The sequence below is a fragment of the Hakea prostrata genome, chromosome 7, assembly GCF_041222555.1.
Source record: "Hakea prostrata isolate BN-2017 chromosome 7, UWA_Hpros_2, whole genome shotgun sequence".
Taxonomy (NCBI): Eukaryota; Viridiplantae; Streptophyta; class Magnoliopsida; order Proteales; family Proteaceae; genus Hakea; species Hakea prostrata.
The window spans coordinates 54308427-54326766 of record NC_142606.1 but is presented as its reverse complement, the minus strand read 5'-3'; the positions used below and the strand labels follow the sequence as shown (position 1 = coordinate 54326766).

At 38.2% G+C, this 18340-nt stretch overlaps 1 pseudogene; it reads right to left on the bottom strand.

Moving 5' to 3' along the window:
- Nucleotides 1-2540: 2540 nt before the first annotated feature.
- On the bottom strand, nt 2541-17675 carry LOC149011394 (amino acid transporter AVT1I-like; annotated as a pseudogene).
- Between the last annotated feature and the right edge of the window lie 665 nt (nt 17676-18340).

The window sequence follows — 18340 nt, the reverse complement described above, 5'->3', positions numbered from 1 at the left end:
GTATGATTTACTTACCAATGTTATAAAAGTGATTGTAATTATTGATTTCTTTCCATATATGAAGTTACCATATATGTGATGATATGAATTGATGCATGTGTATGCTTAAGTATGGTTTGGAAAGGAGAGGTGTCCTTTTGACATACGTTCTTGGACTACTACGGGAATATTATGGGATGTTTCCGGAGATGCCCTCTGGACACCTTCCTAAACTGTTGGATGACATATCTAGGATTGTCTAGTAGTGTTTGGCTAGGATGTCCTGTTATGTCGGACCCTAATCGGAGGGGTATTGAGACCGAACGACCCGTGGTAGCAATGGGGATTCATGGGCGCTCAAGACCGGTAACCAACCCGTGAGAGGACGGGAATCACATTGTGGGGGCCATTTATTGGTAGGGTTGCATATGGTTAGACTTGGGCTCACGGGCGCTTAAGACCGGTAACCAACTCGTGAGAGGACGTGAGAGCTTCCCGTTTACCATATGTGGATGATCAATAGGGTTGGTGAGTCCGTGAGTCGGGGACTATGAGGACTCTAGTGTGAAGGATACCGGAAAGGATCGTCGGGGACGAGGAATGGAAGTATCTGGATCGACTTGATGTAACTAAGTAGAAGACTTGCATTTGGCTAGGTTTTACCCGACATGCGCCGATACTTATACCAAATGGTTGTGTGAGAGTGTGTTGACTTAACCCCCTGCCAAGGTTTGTCTCGAGGGATGAAGGACCCATTACCAATCGGCTGCTCAAGACCGGTGAAATGATCCGTGAGAGAATCCAAGATATCTTAAATGGTTGAGGATGTGAGTGGACTTTCCTAAAGAAGTACGGTGCTATGACTTAAAGCATGTACGCCAATAGAGACCAGCATACATAGAGTTAGATTCATTCATTCATTGTTTGTCTCATATCATATTGCATTTATGTTTGTTACGGAATCCTGCCATTTATGTTATTATGGATTTTTAAGCGCCTTCTTGAGTTTCTTTGAAACTCATTCCTTTATTGTACAATGTTGTTAGACTATTCTGCAGTGCTTGAGTACTACGACGGTCCCTATGAAGAAGCGCAAGGCGAAGAGGCATATCTCCGGGAAGGTGATTGCGGTTACCACAATTACTACGAATGTGGACCCCCCCCGGGGTTTTTCCCCCCAACCATCCTTAACCCGCCCATTGGTGGAAGCGTCCTTGTGCCATTTATGAGATTTACACTTACAAGGATGTTGTCTATAAAGTGGAGAACAATTTAGTTACCCAATGTACTAGCTACTGGGATTAGGTTTTGTCTAGTTTATTCTTTAGAGCTACTTTTCCGCTGGTTGTAAAGTGGGATTTTTGCCTCACTTTACTTATCTGTTTGATACTCTGATTATATCTATTATTCTGATTCATTTATGATTCATTCTTTCTTTATTGGATCTATGATTTATCTTCCGCACTTTTATTATGATTGTTCATGATTATGTTATTGTTTATGTGGGAGGTTGATCACTCGATACCTGATCTTCGGGCTGTGGATCAACCCCCTCCCCCCGAGCCGAAAGGGGGCCCCGGATGGGGCGCCGCCACAAAAAAGATGGTGGTGGCGCCCCCCCCCCCCCCCCGGCCCCCCCCCCCCCCGCCCGGGGGGGTGGGGGGGCCCCCCGCCCCCCCCCTGGCCCGAGCCCCAGTAGCAATAATGTGATGTTTCGAAGATGAAAAGACATTTCAACTTTATTTTGATAGTCGAGGTTGAAAAAAGCAAGCCAATCGTCTGGTCTGGGGGCTTCTCTTGATTACTTGGCTTGGGGGGGCTCATGATGAGGATAAAACACGGGTTTAACCACGATTGGGTCATGGATTCCGATCAAGAGCGGCTCGACCATGATCAAGACCAGCATAAGGTTCGAGCCAGATAATTGCGTAGGGGGGAAGAAACCTTGCGGTTTCGAAGATAAGCATGATCTCGTGGCATTCTGGATGTAGGATTGAGTCATAAACGAAAGCTACCAATAAGCAACGTGGGCGATCATGCTAATCATGGTAACTGCCATTATCTGTGAAAGAGGGGTAAAACCCTAAGATCAAATGGCCATTAAGAGGAGGTACAAATGATTCCAATAGTTTAGAACAAAGGTAAAACCTATTTAAACAAGCAACACACAATGAAGGTATCTGAATTGTTTCGTCCATTTCTATACTCAATTCAAGTTCTATAATTCATCAGAGCTTTGTGATCAATTCCATTACTGACTTAGCCTTCAAAGGTGGCCTCCCGACCCCACGGTTGGGCCACGTCTAACACTGTTTTGTAGGTCATTCTCCAAGGATCTAATGGCTGAGTAGATTTTGGATGCATCACAAACCAAATTAAAAATAGTTGCTATCCCTCACTTATGGCATGTGAAGAGGTCTTTGGGTCCTCCTTGGTTGCTGATTAGATTAAGATAATGTTAAAGAAAACATAAAAACGCTGCCCAAAGAGGGTACTTATATTATAAACGTAAAATGTTAAGGATGGAAAGTCTCAGCAACGAAGCCATCCAGTTGCAACTTTTACAAACGACAAACAATTTCAAGCAAAGATCTGGAAGTACCCACAACTACAACCAATAAACCCATTAACATTATACCCACAGTAAACACCAGCTCGCTACTCCATCTTCTGTAAGTTCCTGAAATTTTCAAGTAACAAATGCATGGTAGTATAACTGAAATGGTAGAGCTTAGAAATGCTCCCGCAAGTGCCATTAGAGACCCGAAGAATGGAACAATCAAGGCCACAATGTTAGCGTGGGTGAAGCCAATATGGCAACAACGACATAATCTCATTATATTGATACCAATATGGGAATAAAGATTGGATCCTATTGTAATCGAACCAATATGGAAACGTAGATAAAATCTCATTTTAATCCTATCCCTCACTCTATGGTTTCCAATTGTAACTCCACCTCTCACTCATTGTATTGGTCTCTATTTAAAAGGAGTAAACTCTCCCCTAGAAGTAAGTAGAATACGAGATTCATCTCCGTGGAGGTAGGTCTTCCTTTTTGGATGACCGAACCATGTTATATCTTGTGTTATTTTCTTCCCATATTTTCTTTGATTTATTTTCATCACACAATGATTGCACTTAGGAACTCCAAATCATGAGGCTTGTGGGCATATTTTTATAATTAGCCAGAAGCTTATTCTCAATAGCATACAGAATTGGTGTAATCATCAATGCATATTTGGTTATTGGATTCACCAAAGTAGTGAGTATTATTGAGTATAGTAATAGTGAGCCACGTGTCACTTCATGATCATATGATGTAAATCTATAAATAGTCTTGTTGTACAGTATCATATTGTAATAGAAAAATCATATCCACAATTTATAGCTTCTGACATCGTATCAGTCTCTTACCAGTACTGAATTCTCTCTACGAAGTTTCTTTTCTATACTTTCTTGTTGTTGCTTCAGTTTCTTCAAGGTTTTCCTCTATTTTTTGACCTTCTTCGAGGTTTTCTTTGTTGCAGTTTTCAGATATTGGTCGTGGTTCTCTTCTTTTTGAGATTATTGTTACTGTGTTACTCTAATTTATGGCTGTTTTGTCATCTGCTGTTCCTGTTTCAGTACTCTTTTGTTACCCGAGTACTCTGAATGTTGCGAATTTTGTAACCCTTCATTTAACTTCGGACAATTATCTTCTTTGGAAAACTCAAATCATGTCATTGTTTGAGAGTGAAGATGTTGTTGATTTTATTACCGGTGATTGTTTTGTGCCTCCTAAGATGATCTCTAATGCTGCCGGAGAGGTTTCTTTTAATCCTAGTTTTCAGGCATGGCTTCGAATGGATCGTCTAGTCAAAGCAAGGATCACTGGTACCTTGTCTGAGGCAGTACTTGGTTTAGCCATCGATGTTCCATGTTATGCTGCATTATGGAAAGTTCTTTCTAACGCATTTTCCCAATCGTTTGACGCCAAAGAGTTTGAACTGCTTTCTCGTCTTCACTTTCTACGCAAGAAGGATTCCATTTCTTTGAATGATTTCTTGATGTAGTTTAAGTCTCTTTGTGATCAGTTAGCTAGTATTGGGAAACCAGTCTTTGATTAGCGAAAGGTTTTTATGGTTTTATCCAAATCTGGGACCAACATATGATTCCTTTGCGACGACGATGTTGAAACTGCCCGTACCATCTTATGCAGATATGGTTCCTCTTCTTCAGAGTCACGATTTACGGAATAAAAATCCTGTTGTTATTTCTGAGCCGAATTCTTCTTGTTATGAATGTAACTTGCTAGTCTCCCAACTCTATAAGGAGACTAGCAGAGAGGGGGAGTTAGAATTTAACTTCTTGTAAAACTCTTACTCCTTTCTATTTAAAGATAATGAAACCTCACCCCAGAAGTAAGTTGATTGGGGTTTTCCTGCCGTGGATGTGGGCTTCACAATGAATGCTGAACGACGTTAATTCTTGAGTTCTTGTGTGAATGTTTATGATAAATTCAACATGGTATCAGAGCAAGGTTCAATAAATTGTTGTCGAGTTGTGTGGAGATTTAGAATCATGAGAAAATATGTGGCAGGAGAACAATGAAGGTTTTGATTGATTGGTCAAAGGTACGATTTTAAATACTAGAATCGTGACGTTTCTTTTATTTATTTTTCTTTCTTTTCTTTGTGCTTTGTTAGATCGGATCAAAAGAAGAAAAAAAAATTTTGAAAGGATCTGGCTTTAGATCGTTGATTCGGTTTTTTATCGTTAAAGAAGAAAAAAAATGATCCTGTTGAAATCGTTGAAAAAAAAAAAGAAAAGAAGAAGGAGGCCGGAAGAAGAGACGCCCATCCAGTTTTTTGATCTTTTGTTTTTTGGATTTTTTTAAAAGAAGGTTGTGTGAGTTTAAGGAATGTGTAAAGAAGTGAAGAAAAAAAATAAGTGGACGAAGAAAGAAAGAAAGAAAGAAAGAAAAAAAAAAAAAAGAAAGATATTTTGTTTTATTCAAATTGGTACCGTACAAGTTATTTCCACAGGATTTTGTGTGAAAGTGTTTTGTACGGGGTTAAGTGGTTTTAAGGTTTTTGGGCGTTTTGGACTCAGTGGAAGCATCGGATCGAGGAGATTTTGCTCTAATGGTATATGATATTATGGGTTCGTACGGAGAACTTCCCATAACAAGTTCTTTAGCAATACAACACTCTCTTGGAAAAATTATATCTTTACTGCAGAACTTCAGTCACTCTCATGGTACTACTCTTGCTCTCTCTACTTTTCAGAATTCATTTATAGTAGATTCGGGTGCAACCGACAACATGTGTCGATCTACCGTTCTTTTGTCTGATTTGAGCACTGATAAGTTACAATCTTATCCTCCTATTACTGTTGCCAATGGTACTACTGTCCCAATCCAAGGTCAAGGGACATTGAACTTATTTTCAACCAAGACTGATTCATTATTTGTGCCATCGTTATCTGTGAATTTGTTATCGGTAGTAAAATTACTCAGAGTTTAAATTGTAATGTGATTTTTTCAAAGGACAAAGTAGTGTTCCAAGACAATTTAACAGGGACAATGATTGGTGAAGGTAGACTGCAAAATGGACTTTATATGTTAGATCCTACAACTACTGCATTGACTTCTATGAGTAATCATGAGAAATCTCAACTTTGGCATTGGCGTATGGGTCACCCTTCTGATAGGATTTTAAGATCTTTAAATCCTGATTTATTTTTTAATTCTACTGGTTGTGATGCCTGCCATTTTTCCAAGCAACACAGATTGCCGTTTCCACATGGTACTCATGTTTCAAATGTATTATTTGATCTAGTGCATTCTGATGTTTGGCATTCTCCTATAGACTCTAGAGATGGATTCAGATATTTTGTTTCATTTTTTGATGATAAATCTCGGGCTACATGGTTGTATTTATTGTCTTCCAAGAATGAAGTACTACAGATGTTTCAAGAATTTTGTCAGATGGTTTTGACTCAGTATCAGACTCGCATTAAAGTTTTACAAACAGATAATGGGACAGAATACACCAATAGGCCCTTTCAATCATATCTCAAAAGTTTAGGAATCTTACATCAAACTTCATGCGCAAGCACTCCTCAACAAAACGGCATTGCTGAGCGCAAAAACAGGCATTTACTTGAGGTGACTCGATCTTTGTTATTTCATGGGAATCTTCCCAGGACTTATTGGTCATGGAAATTCCTCCAGGCCACCCATTAGAAAAACAAGATGGACTTGCTTGTAAATTGAAGAAAGCAATATATGGCCTAAAGCAATCACCACGAGCATGGTATGAAAAGTTAAGTGCAGCTCTTATTAGATTTGGATTTACTAGAAGTGGATCCGATTCCTCCATGTTTGTGAAGGAAACCTCTACTGGCACAATAGTAATTTTGGTATACGTGGATGACATTGTAATCACTGGAGATGATCATGAAGGAATCAATACCCTCAAAGAATATTTGAAGAAGACCTTTGACATCAAGGACTTGGGACAACTACGATACTTTCTTGGAATTGAAGTTGCTAGGTCTGGTAAATGATTATTCATCTCTCAAAGGAAATATGTTCTTGACTTGTTGAAGGAAACTGGCAAATTGGGTGTGAAACCAGCCAACACACCTATGGATTACACTTGTAAGGTTACTAATGATGATTCTCCATTGCAAGATAATAATTGTTTTCAAAGGTTGGTTGGAAAATTGATTTACTTGACCATTACTAGACCTGACATTGCATATGCAGTGAGCTATGTCAGTCAGTTTATGCATAATCCTACCAAAGGGCACATGGAATTGGTTAATCATATATTACGTTATCTGAAGTCTTCTCCAGGAAGGGGCATTTGCATGAAGAATAATGGATACACAAACATTGAAGGATATGTCGATGCAGATTGGGCTGGCAATCCTACTGATCGAAGATCAACTACTGGTTTTTGTGTATTCGTAGGAGAAAATTTAGTTTCTTGGAGAATTAAAAAACAAAATGTTGTCGCTCGTTCTAGTGCAGAAGCAGAGTACAGAGCAATGGCATCTGCCACTAGTGAATTAGTCTGGATTGGTGCCCTACTTCAAGAATTGGGGGTGAGAGGTTCTAAAAAACCCATGAAGTTGTTCTGCGACAATCAAGCAGCTACACACATTGCCTCTAATCTGATGTTTCATGAAAGAACTAAACACATTGAAGTTGATTGTCATTTTGTTCGTGAGAAGGTTCAGGATGGAACTATAGAAACCCCTTATGTAAGAAGTGAAAATCAGCTTGCAGATGTATTCACCAAAGCCTTGTCAAAGGGATTATTTCAAATTGCATTGAGCAAGTTGACCTCAAATGATGTTTTCGATCCAACTTGAGGGGGAGTGTTATGAATGTAACTTGCTAGTCTCCCAACTCTATAAGGAGACTAGCAGAGAGGGGGAGTTAGAATTTAACTTCTTGTAAAACTCTTACTCTTTTCTATTTAAAGATAATGAAACCTCACCCCAGAAGTAAGTTGATTGGGGTCTTCCTACCGTGGATGTAGGCTTCACAATGAATGCTGAACCACGTTAATTCTTGAGTTCTTGTGTGAATGTTTATGATAAATTCAACACTTCTCTTGCGTTTTTTGGTGCTCAAGTATATATCCAAGAATGGTCGCGGTGGTGGTCTCACTGGATTTCGTGGTGGCGGTGGAAGTTTTTCCTCTCAGAATCGAGGGTTTGTTCCTACTGCTAAGTCTTTTGCTTCTGGAAAAGAAAATCAGTCTTGTTCAAATTCTGTTTTGGGTTCTGTTAAGCCTCTTATTCATTGTCAAATCTGCAACAAACCAGGCGGCCATGCGGCGTTAAAATGTTGGGGTCGTTTTGATCATTCGTATCAAGATGAAGGAATTCCTAAGGCTTTAACAGCTATTCGCCTAAATTCGGCCCAAGATGAGAGCTGGTTTCCTGATTCAGGGGCTACAGATCACATTACTGATTCTCAAGGTAAGCTTTCTTTTAAAGGGGATTCTTCGATTATGATTGGTAATGGTGATTTGTTGCCGAATACACACTGATTTAGTTAATCTTGGAGATTATTTATCTCTGAAAGATGTCTTGGTGGTTCCTTCTATCAAACATAACTTGGTTTATGTTTCTAAGTTGACAAACGATCTTGGGTGCTGTGTTGATTTTACTAACTGTGGTTTTATTGTTAATGATCGGACCACTCAGATGGTTCTGGCATTAGGGAGTAAGAAAGGAGGCTTGTATGTGTTTGATGCTAATGACTCTTCTGCAAGAGAGGGTTTCTTTTCTTCCGGGTTCACTTATGCTTCTGCTGATGTTTAGCATCAACAATTGGGACATCCGTATTCTAAAGTTACAGATTTCTTAAAACTAATGGTTTGATTCATGAAATCTATAAGTCTACACATGTTTGTAATAGCTGTCAATATAGTAAAAGCTCTCGTCTTCCTTTTGTAAGCTTGTTCACTAGAGCTTCGGCACCTTTGGAACGCATACACTGTGATTTGTGGGGTAAAGCGCCAATTTCCAGTGTGCAACGATTTAGGTTTTATGCTTTGTTTGTTGATGATTACTAAAGGTTTATTTGGGTTTACCCTTTAAGGAAGAAGTCTGAGTTTTATCTGTGTTTTCTACGTTTTCAATCCTTGGTTGAACGACAGTTCCAAAATTAAATTTTCTTCAAAGTGATGGAGGTGGTGAATTTGATCCTTCTGATTTTAAGCAACATTTGTTGAACAGTGGGATCATTCATCATTTATCTTGCCCAAAAACGTCAGCAGAGAACGGCATTGTTGAAAGAAAACACAGACAGCTAGTTGAGCTTGGTTTGGCTTTGTTGTTCCATGCTTCCCTGCCGATGAGATTCTGGGTAGAGGCCTTCTTGACTTCTGTTTTTCTCATAAATCCGTTGCCTTCTAAGGTGTAAGGTATGAGTAATCCTCTTACTATTCTCTTTGGTCAACAGCCACAGTATTCTGCATTCAGGGTTTTTGGGTGTGCATGTTTTCCTTGTTTGCGTTCTTATGCGTCAAATAATGATGTTCCCAGGTCTCAATTCACATTAGCATTAGGTGATTAACTCATATTAATTATCTATTGAATCAAATGAAATACGCAACCTATAAACCCTAACCTAGTCAAGCCAACCGATCGTGTGATTTAACAAGAAATTGGAAGCAAGAAGAAGAAGAGACATAGGTGTTTGATGATGGAGTTCGGCTCTTGAGCCTACGTCTCCGGGACTCGGGATAGAGTCCAATCTACTATAGCTTGAGAGATTACAGATAAATAGGGAAAAATAAGGGTACAGAGATTACCGTATATGGCAGTAGTTGATGCTCAAATCAACATCGAGTCTTCCTCTTCATATGAGGAATGAAAGCCCTCTGGTATCGCCTCAAAGAACCAAACACAGAGTGAGATCAGAACATCAAGAACAACTCCAAGCCATCACCGAATCACTCAAGAACACCACCGAGTGATTCCCTTCCTTTGCCAAACACTTTGCCTCAAAGTACCACAAGAATCAACCATCAAACGAAGGTAGAAGATGAAGAGCAGGAAGAAGAATAGCCATCTCCGAAATATATGCAAAGTACCTAGACATGCACTAAACATGCAACACTAAAGGACTCACAACAGGCACACCATGCAACAAATGCAACAGGTAGAGAAACCCTAATCATAACTCATAACTCATAACTCACTCATATAACTATGAAGAGCACACATGCACATACCAGGCAAATATCTCATAACTAAGACAAACAGAGAAAGAGTTATAAAAATTTGTGCAGCATCTCCCCTAAAACTGCAACATATGCAAACCTAATAAACAAACACAAACATACCTGGACATCACCACACCATAGATAAATGAAAAACAAGTATACAATCTCCACAAAAAATAATAACCCACCACATAGACTTACTCATGCCAACACAAGCATAATAAATATATGAATTAAAACAAGTAAGACTTTAAACAAGAGACTTGTATAAACTTCAAGAAATCCATGGTGATATCCAAAACCAACTTAGATTAACAGAACCTCACAACATCAACAGATGAACAACATGGATCCTGACATAATTGACAATGTCAATACAGCCCATGAATCTACAAATGCTTACAATATAAGCCAAGTCAAGTCTAAAACATATCACATGATACATAAGAGAACTTAACCAACTAGAGAAAAGAGAGTTAAACAATTCAAATATATAAAACATAACAAGTAAGCATAAAACTCTCCCCCTCAATCAGTAGATTCCAAAACTTAGGAAATTCCTAACAAATCCATGTATTTTCATTTCAAATTCTGATTTTAAAACCTTCCCAAAGGAATACAAACATGCAATCAATATGTTAAACCACATAGATGCAGATATAAGACATAGAAAATGAAATGAGAAACTAGAGGCAACTATCAACCTAAAATGCAAATACAATGCAAAAAACTCAACCATCAAGTCTTATATATCAATGCCAAGGGTATTCAAATGAAATCACAACAGAATTCATTAACAAGTCATATTTCCAAACTTAGTTGTTAAAATGCCTAAAGAAGTTGCAAATCTTTCTTTCTTCCACACTAAAGTAAAGAAAGACAACAAGTATCCAATTACCCATTAAAATAATGAAGAGAGTAACTCAGGATAGCAAACATTTTAATAGCCTTACATTTAACCAACAAGATGAAAAATATTCTAAACAAACCCAATAGGCAATAACACTCCTCAATCCATCACTGGCTTACTACTGCTACTCAAACCAAGACCTCTTCACCCACTCACTACACATGACAGGTACAAGTCACAACTAGACACATCTAGGTCACCTAGAGTAGAAACCAAACCAGAGATAAAAGAAGTAAACTCAATAAGACTTGACAACTCTGACCAACAAGACCAGACTCAATAACCACATAAAAATATAACTGCAAACAAGACATAACCTAACCAATAAAACTGGTGCAAGTCATCTTACCAGACAACTCAATAAATCTGACAATAACTACTCCCAAATCAAAATCATACAAGCTGACAAACCATATCCCCTGAATCTCATGTGAACCCCAACCTGTGAGGACACACCCTCTTGACAACACCTATGTCAAGACCAGCACCAATGCTGAACTGGAGAACAAACCTCTCCCCCTGGAGACCAACCTCTCCAAACACTTGACAACACTGTTTCAAAAACTAGCACTCATGCTACATATGGAGACTATACCTCTCCAAAAAACCAGGGATATATCTAATGTTATACCAAGTGAAATAGGAATCCTCATGTGTAACCAACTGTAATAAACAGTCTCAACACCACCTATTACCACTCTAGCATTACAAAAAAACAGTTAGCCAAGTATACCAATGCCAATAAAAGCATCCATGAGAGTACAAAACAACAACAAATACATAACATGCCATCACTATCATAATTGGTCAAGAATTCTCACACAACAAGGTATATCTTAACCAATAGAAAAACAGGCATAAAACATGTTGTCTCAAATTTATGAAAAATAAACAACTTCCTTACACAAGCATATCACCTTAAAAATAAATAGACCACCTCCTTTTAACAAAGGAACAAAATAGGATAAACCAAAGTGTGCACCCAATGGAAAACCAAACAACCAGGTCTTAAAACAAGGCTTATGCTAACACAAAAAGCACCTAGGTCATCAAAGGACCTCAAACATGTTTATTTCACCAGAATTAGGCACATTATTATTAGTTGTCTCATTTTCTTGCAGTTTTCTCTTATATGCAAAACAATCTTTCTTAAAGTGTCCTACTTTCTTACAAAAGAAGCATCTCTTGAGGTTTGCATCAGACTTGTTGTTCCCATTATTATTCTTATTGTTATTCTCATGACTTTCAAATACTTTTCCCTTCCCTTTTGGTCTCCTTTGTTTGTAAGAGCCTTTACCCTTAACAAACAGATTCTCCCCACTGCCCTTAGTCATACCAGAAGCCAATAGTTCAGACTCCCTATTCTTTAAGGCATCAATCAGTTGTTCTAGGGAAATGTTTTGACAAGCATACTTGATTGAGTTCTTAACAACAAGATAGTCATTATGAAGTGAATTCAATAGGATAATAGACAAGTCCTGATTTTCCAATTTAGTCTTCTCCCCTGTATTAGCCAAGTCTTGAATCAGCTTCTTAAATATATCTAGGTTCTTGTCAAGGCTGATTGTAGGGTCCATCTTAAACCCATACAACCTCTCCTTCAAATAAATTTTGTTACCTAGATTCTTTTTCCCGATAGATCTGCTCAAGCTTATTCCAAACTTTAATAGGAGTGTTGTCATCCTCATCAAGACACCCGATAACCCCATCTCAGTGATGTTCCGGAGCATGCAACCAATTGCATTCTCCATCACTTCAGATCCTCAAGATCGGATCAATACTTTCAAAGAAAGCATCTGGGTCATCTATAGATCTTAGGAGTTTCTGTTGTGCCATTAAAGCCCTGACTTTCCTTTTCCAAATCCCAAAGTCCCCTGTCCCATCAAACTTCTCAATGTCTACCCTGGAACCCCCCATAGGAGTATCCAAACTTAGGTAACTAGGACTCAACCCTAGACCTACTGCTCTACTAGAGCCTGTGGTAACTATACTAACCACACTGGGAGGAGTTCCCTCCCCTGGTAGACCAAATCCCTTACTTAACTCCACTTTGAAGCAGATAAATCACACACAATCAGTATATATTGGAATTAAATCACAACACTGATATAAACAATTCTGAAAAATATAATAAACAGAATTAATCAATCACAATTTTATTATCTACTCGTATACATGTGTCAGCAGTATTTAATCAAACATTTATTAACTCAATAGGCCAATATAAACCAAATAAAGTGCCTAAGTTATCAATTGAGATCACTCTTGCAGTCTTGTATAAAATTCTAGCAGAAATTATACAACCAGTGATCAATTAACAGTTAATAAAAACAGAATAAATCTCATACATAGATTATCACAATTACAAAGTCAAAACAGGTCATAAAAATTAGAACCGAATACCTACTGGTAACATACAGGAGCAGCAGTAGTATATATGACCAACATATGACAGTAATCAACCTATATTCATATGAGATTAATTCAGCAAATTAATCTAATCAGAATCACCAATCCTCATATAGATTAACATTGGAAATGAACCAAAAAATTATCAGCAGACCAGAATGGTAAGCAGCAGAAGCAATAAATCAATCTATATTAACCAAAAACATAGGCTATCAATCTAACAGGTTAACACTTGCTGAAATTATATAAAAACCAGATTATATAACCAGCAGTAGAATCATCCGAATTATAATCAACAGAAGCAGAAGCATACACAGATTATATAATCAGAAAAAAAATGATTCAATAATTTAACCTAAATTATCTATGAGATCATAAAACAATTAACATAATACTCATAGAGAAATTCTAAATTAGGTCTCCACCGAATCACCTAACTGAAACACCGGCTGTCTCAGACTAGCAGGGTAACCTCTGCTCTGATGCCAATTTGATTTTCCCAGGTCTCAATTCACATTAGCATTAGGTGATTAACTCATATTAATTATCTATTGAATCAAATGAAATACGCAACCTATAAACCCTAACCTAGTCAAGCCAACCGATCGTGTGATTTAACAAGAAATTGGAAGCAAGAAGAAGAAGAGACACAGGTGTTTGATGACGGAGTTCGGCTCTTGAGCCTACCTCTCCGGGACTCGGGATAGAGTCCAATCTACTATAGCTTGAGAGATTACAGATAAATAGGGAAAAATAAGGGTACAGAGATTACCGTATATGGCAGTAGTTGATGCTCAAATCAACATCGAGTCTTCCTCTTCATATGAGGAATGAAAGCCCTCTGGTATCGCCTCAAAGAACCAAACACAGAGTGAGATCAGAACATCAAGAACAACTCCAAGCCATCACCGAATCACTCAAGAACACCACCGAGTGATTCCCTTCCTTTGCCAAACACTTTGCCTCAAAGTACCACAAGAATCAACCATCAACCGAAGGTAGAAGATGAAGAGCAGGAAGAAGAATAGCCATCTCCGAATCTCCAGAATCGCCAGAGCTCAAACCCCAAATCACAACACGAAACCCTCGACACTGTTTGCATACGTGAATGAAATAAACCAGCCCAACTATGCCTTATACAAACACATGAACCGGACGGTTCAATAACAAACCAGGTAAATACATGAAATACCCAGATTACCCCAACAAATAAGTTTGATCCTCAATCTTTACCTTGTGTGTTTATGGGATACAGCGTTATAAGGGTTATCGGTGTTTGCACATTTCTACTGGGCGAGTTTATTGTTTATACCTCAAGGGATGTTGTATTTGATGAAGGCAGTTTTTCCCTTCAAAAATCCTTTCATTCCTTCTTTGTCTCCTATTGTCGACTGTTGTACTTTTGAGGGATGGACAAATTATTAGGATTCTACATCTACTAGAGTGGTCTCTGAGGTTTTTTACCCTGTTTCACTGCCTACACCTTGGTTCACTGATGTTTCTGGTGACACTCCGTCGTCTTCTTCGATGGTGGCAAATGCTTCTTCTTTGGGCCCTATTGTGTCCACTCAAACCTATCCCAGTTTTATTTTTGGTAGTGGGTCTTGTTCTAATCTTGAGCCCACTCAAACTGAAATGGGTCAAACTGGTAGTGGGTCTTGTTCTAATATTGAGCCCACTCAAACACAGCCCTAGGTTCAGTTGTTACTGGGCAGCAAGGTGTTGGGGATTCCTTGAGGACTACTTCAGGTCCGTTATCTACAAAAGGTAATCATCCTATGGTCACAAGGGCAAAAGATGGGATTCAAAACCCAATCCAAAATATGCCTTGGTTGTGTCTATTATTCCAACTGAACCATGCACGGTTAAGGAAGCTTTGGCCCACTCTGGGTGGTATGATGCTATGGTGGATGAAATGCATGCTTTAGCTGTAAATAAAACCTGGACTTTAGTACCAAAGACTGCTAATATGAATATTGTAGCTTGCAAGTGAGTTTTTAAGTCAAAATTGAAATCTGATGGCTCATTTAAGAGGTTGAAAGCGCGTTTGGTGGCTCAAGGATTTAATCAACAAGAGGGATTAGATTATTTTGAGACTTTTAGTCCCATTATTAAACTTGCTTCCATCAGATTAGTGTTGAGTATTGCCACAATGTTACAATGGCCCATTAAACAATTGGATGTGAAAAATGCATTTCTACATGGGCAATTAATAATGCCAGTTTTTATGACCCAACCACCTGGTTTTGTTTATTGTTCTAAACCCAATGATGTTTGTCAACTTCACAAATCTTTGTATGGGCTTCGCCAAGCTCCTCGTGCTTGGTTTGATCGTTTTAGTGGTTTTCTTTTGGATTTTGGGTTTGTATGCAGTCTATTTGATAGTTCTATGTTCATCTATAAAGCTGATGGGCGCATCATGGTATTATTGCTTCTTATGGGCTGATATTGTTCTCACCGGCAACAATTCAGATTTTACTCAGACTTTGTTGGACTTTGGGAGACTTTGCAGGGTCTTGGTTGCATTTTTTTGGGGATTGGTTTCACTTTTCCTTGTTTTTTTTGTCTCAAGCAAAATATGGCACTGATTTGTTGAAAAGAGCACTGACTTAGATGAGGCAAAGCCCATGATAACACCTATGGTTCCACGTTCTTCTATTAAGATGGATTCAGCCCCTTTTTCGAAGGTAACATTATTTAGAAGTATTGTAGGTGGGTTACAATACTTGATAATGACTCGGCCCAATATATCTTTTATTGTCAATACAATTTGTCAATTCATGCATGCCCCCAACAATGGGTGATTTTATGGCAGTTAAAAGGATTCTTCGCTACATTAAGGGTACTTTGGACTTTGGTCTATGCATTCACCATGATAGCTCTTTTCAATTGTATGGGTTTTCTGATGCTGATTGGGTAGGTTGTCCGTTGACTCGGCAATCTTCAACCAGATTTTGTACCTTTTTGAGTCCCAATTGTATTTCTTGGTGTGCTAAGAACCAACCTACTGTTTCTCGTTCAAGTATGGAAAGCCAAGTGTCGGGCTTTAGCTTCTACTACTGCTGAACTTACTTGGCTAGTTTTCTTTTGCGTGATATTGGTCTTTCTTAGTCGACACCTACTATTCTTTATTGTGATAATATTAGTGCTTTACACATGACTGTTAACCTTGTATTTCATGGGCGTACCAAGCATGTGGAATTGGATTATCACTTTGTCAAGGAGAAGGTGGCACTAGGTCATATTATCATTTGTTTTGTTTCTTCAAAACATCAATTAGTAGATCTATTTACAAAGGCTTTGCCGCATCGTGAATTTTTGGGCTTGTGCTCCAAACTTGGCCTTAGTAGGCGGCCAAGTTTGATGGGGGATGTTTGAGTATAGTAACAGTGAGCTACGTGTCACTTCATGATCATATGATTTAAATCTATAAATAGTCCTGTTGTACTCTATCATATTGTAATAGAAAAATCATATTCACAATTTATAGCTTCTAGCAAATATTGCTATCCTTGAGCTAAGTTTCCCAGTTGGCAGGTTCAATGTCACCTGAGAATATATGCTTGATCCAAACATAAGATAACCCAATATAGCCATTGATGCATAACCCACGGTACAGATAACAAAGCAAACCACCAAGACCTGCACCAAGGAACATGTTCAATTAGACCCCCTAAATCCTAATAGAATTGAAAGACAGAAAAGCAAGATATAGAAATACAAATGGGAAGATGTTTGATTTGAAGACTTGCTTTTTGATTAACTTAGTGAACTGACGTTGGTGCTTCATAGAAGTATATAAGGAGGGGGAAACTGGATGAGCACGGTAGCAGAAAGCATATAAACTAATAGCAATAGGGATACCACTCAAATTCAAAATTTTTCATTTTCTATGAAACCCAACTCCATCAACGGACTAATATCTTATCCATTTCTGACAAAGAAATGCACCATGCATTTTCTTGTAGATGTGTGACATGTGTTCCAACATCACATCAAAAAGTTGAAAGCCTATTTACAAGTCACATCATTTTTTTTAAATTTAATTATAACTGTTTGATGTAACTAATAAATAAATTTCAATCATTTGATGTGATGTTGGGACACATGTCACACATCTACAAAGAAATTGATGGTTCATTTCTGACAAAGAAATGGATTAAAATATATTTCCCTTCATCAACTGCTCCAGTCCAGAAAACAGAGCAAATGATAACAAACGAAACCAACACCCCAGTGGCGGAAACATAAGAGAGAATTGCTCAAGTCTTTCAACCACACAAAAGGCAAAATTATGAGATCAACAAGTATGGTAAAACATCCTTTTCCTCCAAATCTTACTCCTGCAACATCTGAGACCATATCTGGGTACAGATTATATAAATTATCCCCTTCTAATATCAAGAATCCAGTTGCAACTAAATACAACTATACATAGATAAGAACTGATATAACATTCTTCCCTTGTACCCAAATGCCAGTTCAGCGATTTCAGGGTATGTTCTTGAGCGTCTGTCAACATCCATGCATGTACGAATTAGCAATCCTGTGTAGCAAGTTGCACTGGCAATGAGAAAAAGAAGTATCAAGCTCAACCATCCTCCTTCATATAATACATATGGAACTGACAATATCCCAATCCCTGATAAACCAGTCACAGTAATGGAATTTCAACTTACAGTACATCAAGAATTGGATCAATATGAATAATAATCAAACAAAATGGAAAATCCCTTTTTAAGGTTATATGGGTATTTCTGTATATTATTTTTTAGAGTTTCACTATAATAGAGAGAATTCTTGGAATAATAATGAATCAATGCCAAATCTATTCCCCAAAAATCAGACAAATCGATGCAACTTAAACTAAAACATGCCGTGAATCTTTAGTTTGAGTTGAGGACTCACCGCAAATGGATTGACCTTGATAGAAGGCCTAATCAAATCGATGACGCATTTACAGAGAATTTGACGCAGGTAAGCTGATTTTTCCTTGAATCTAGGGTTCTCGTTAATGAAGAACATACTTCGCTTTGCTGTCCTTTCACATGTATTTGGGACATGAGTGTATTATGTAAATGTTTTTAGGGAAGTTTGGTCAATTTGGTAGTTAGGAAATAAGTCTCTTTAGAGATTTAGGGTTATGTTATTCTTCTCTAGAATGTTTGTTTGAGTGAGAGAGGTTGCTCTCTGGTCTTTGATTGCTTGGTTTCCGGTTCCTCTTCAGATGAGCTCTCAAATATGGTGAAGATGGAGTTTCTTGGCTGCATCCTTGCATGGAAGACATTGGTTCTAAGTTGTTCTTTGT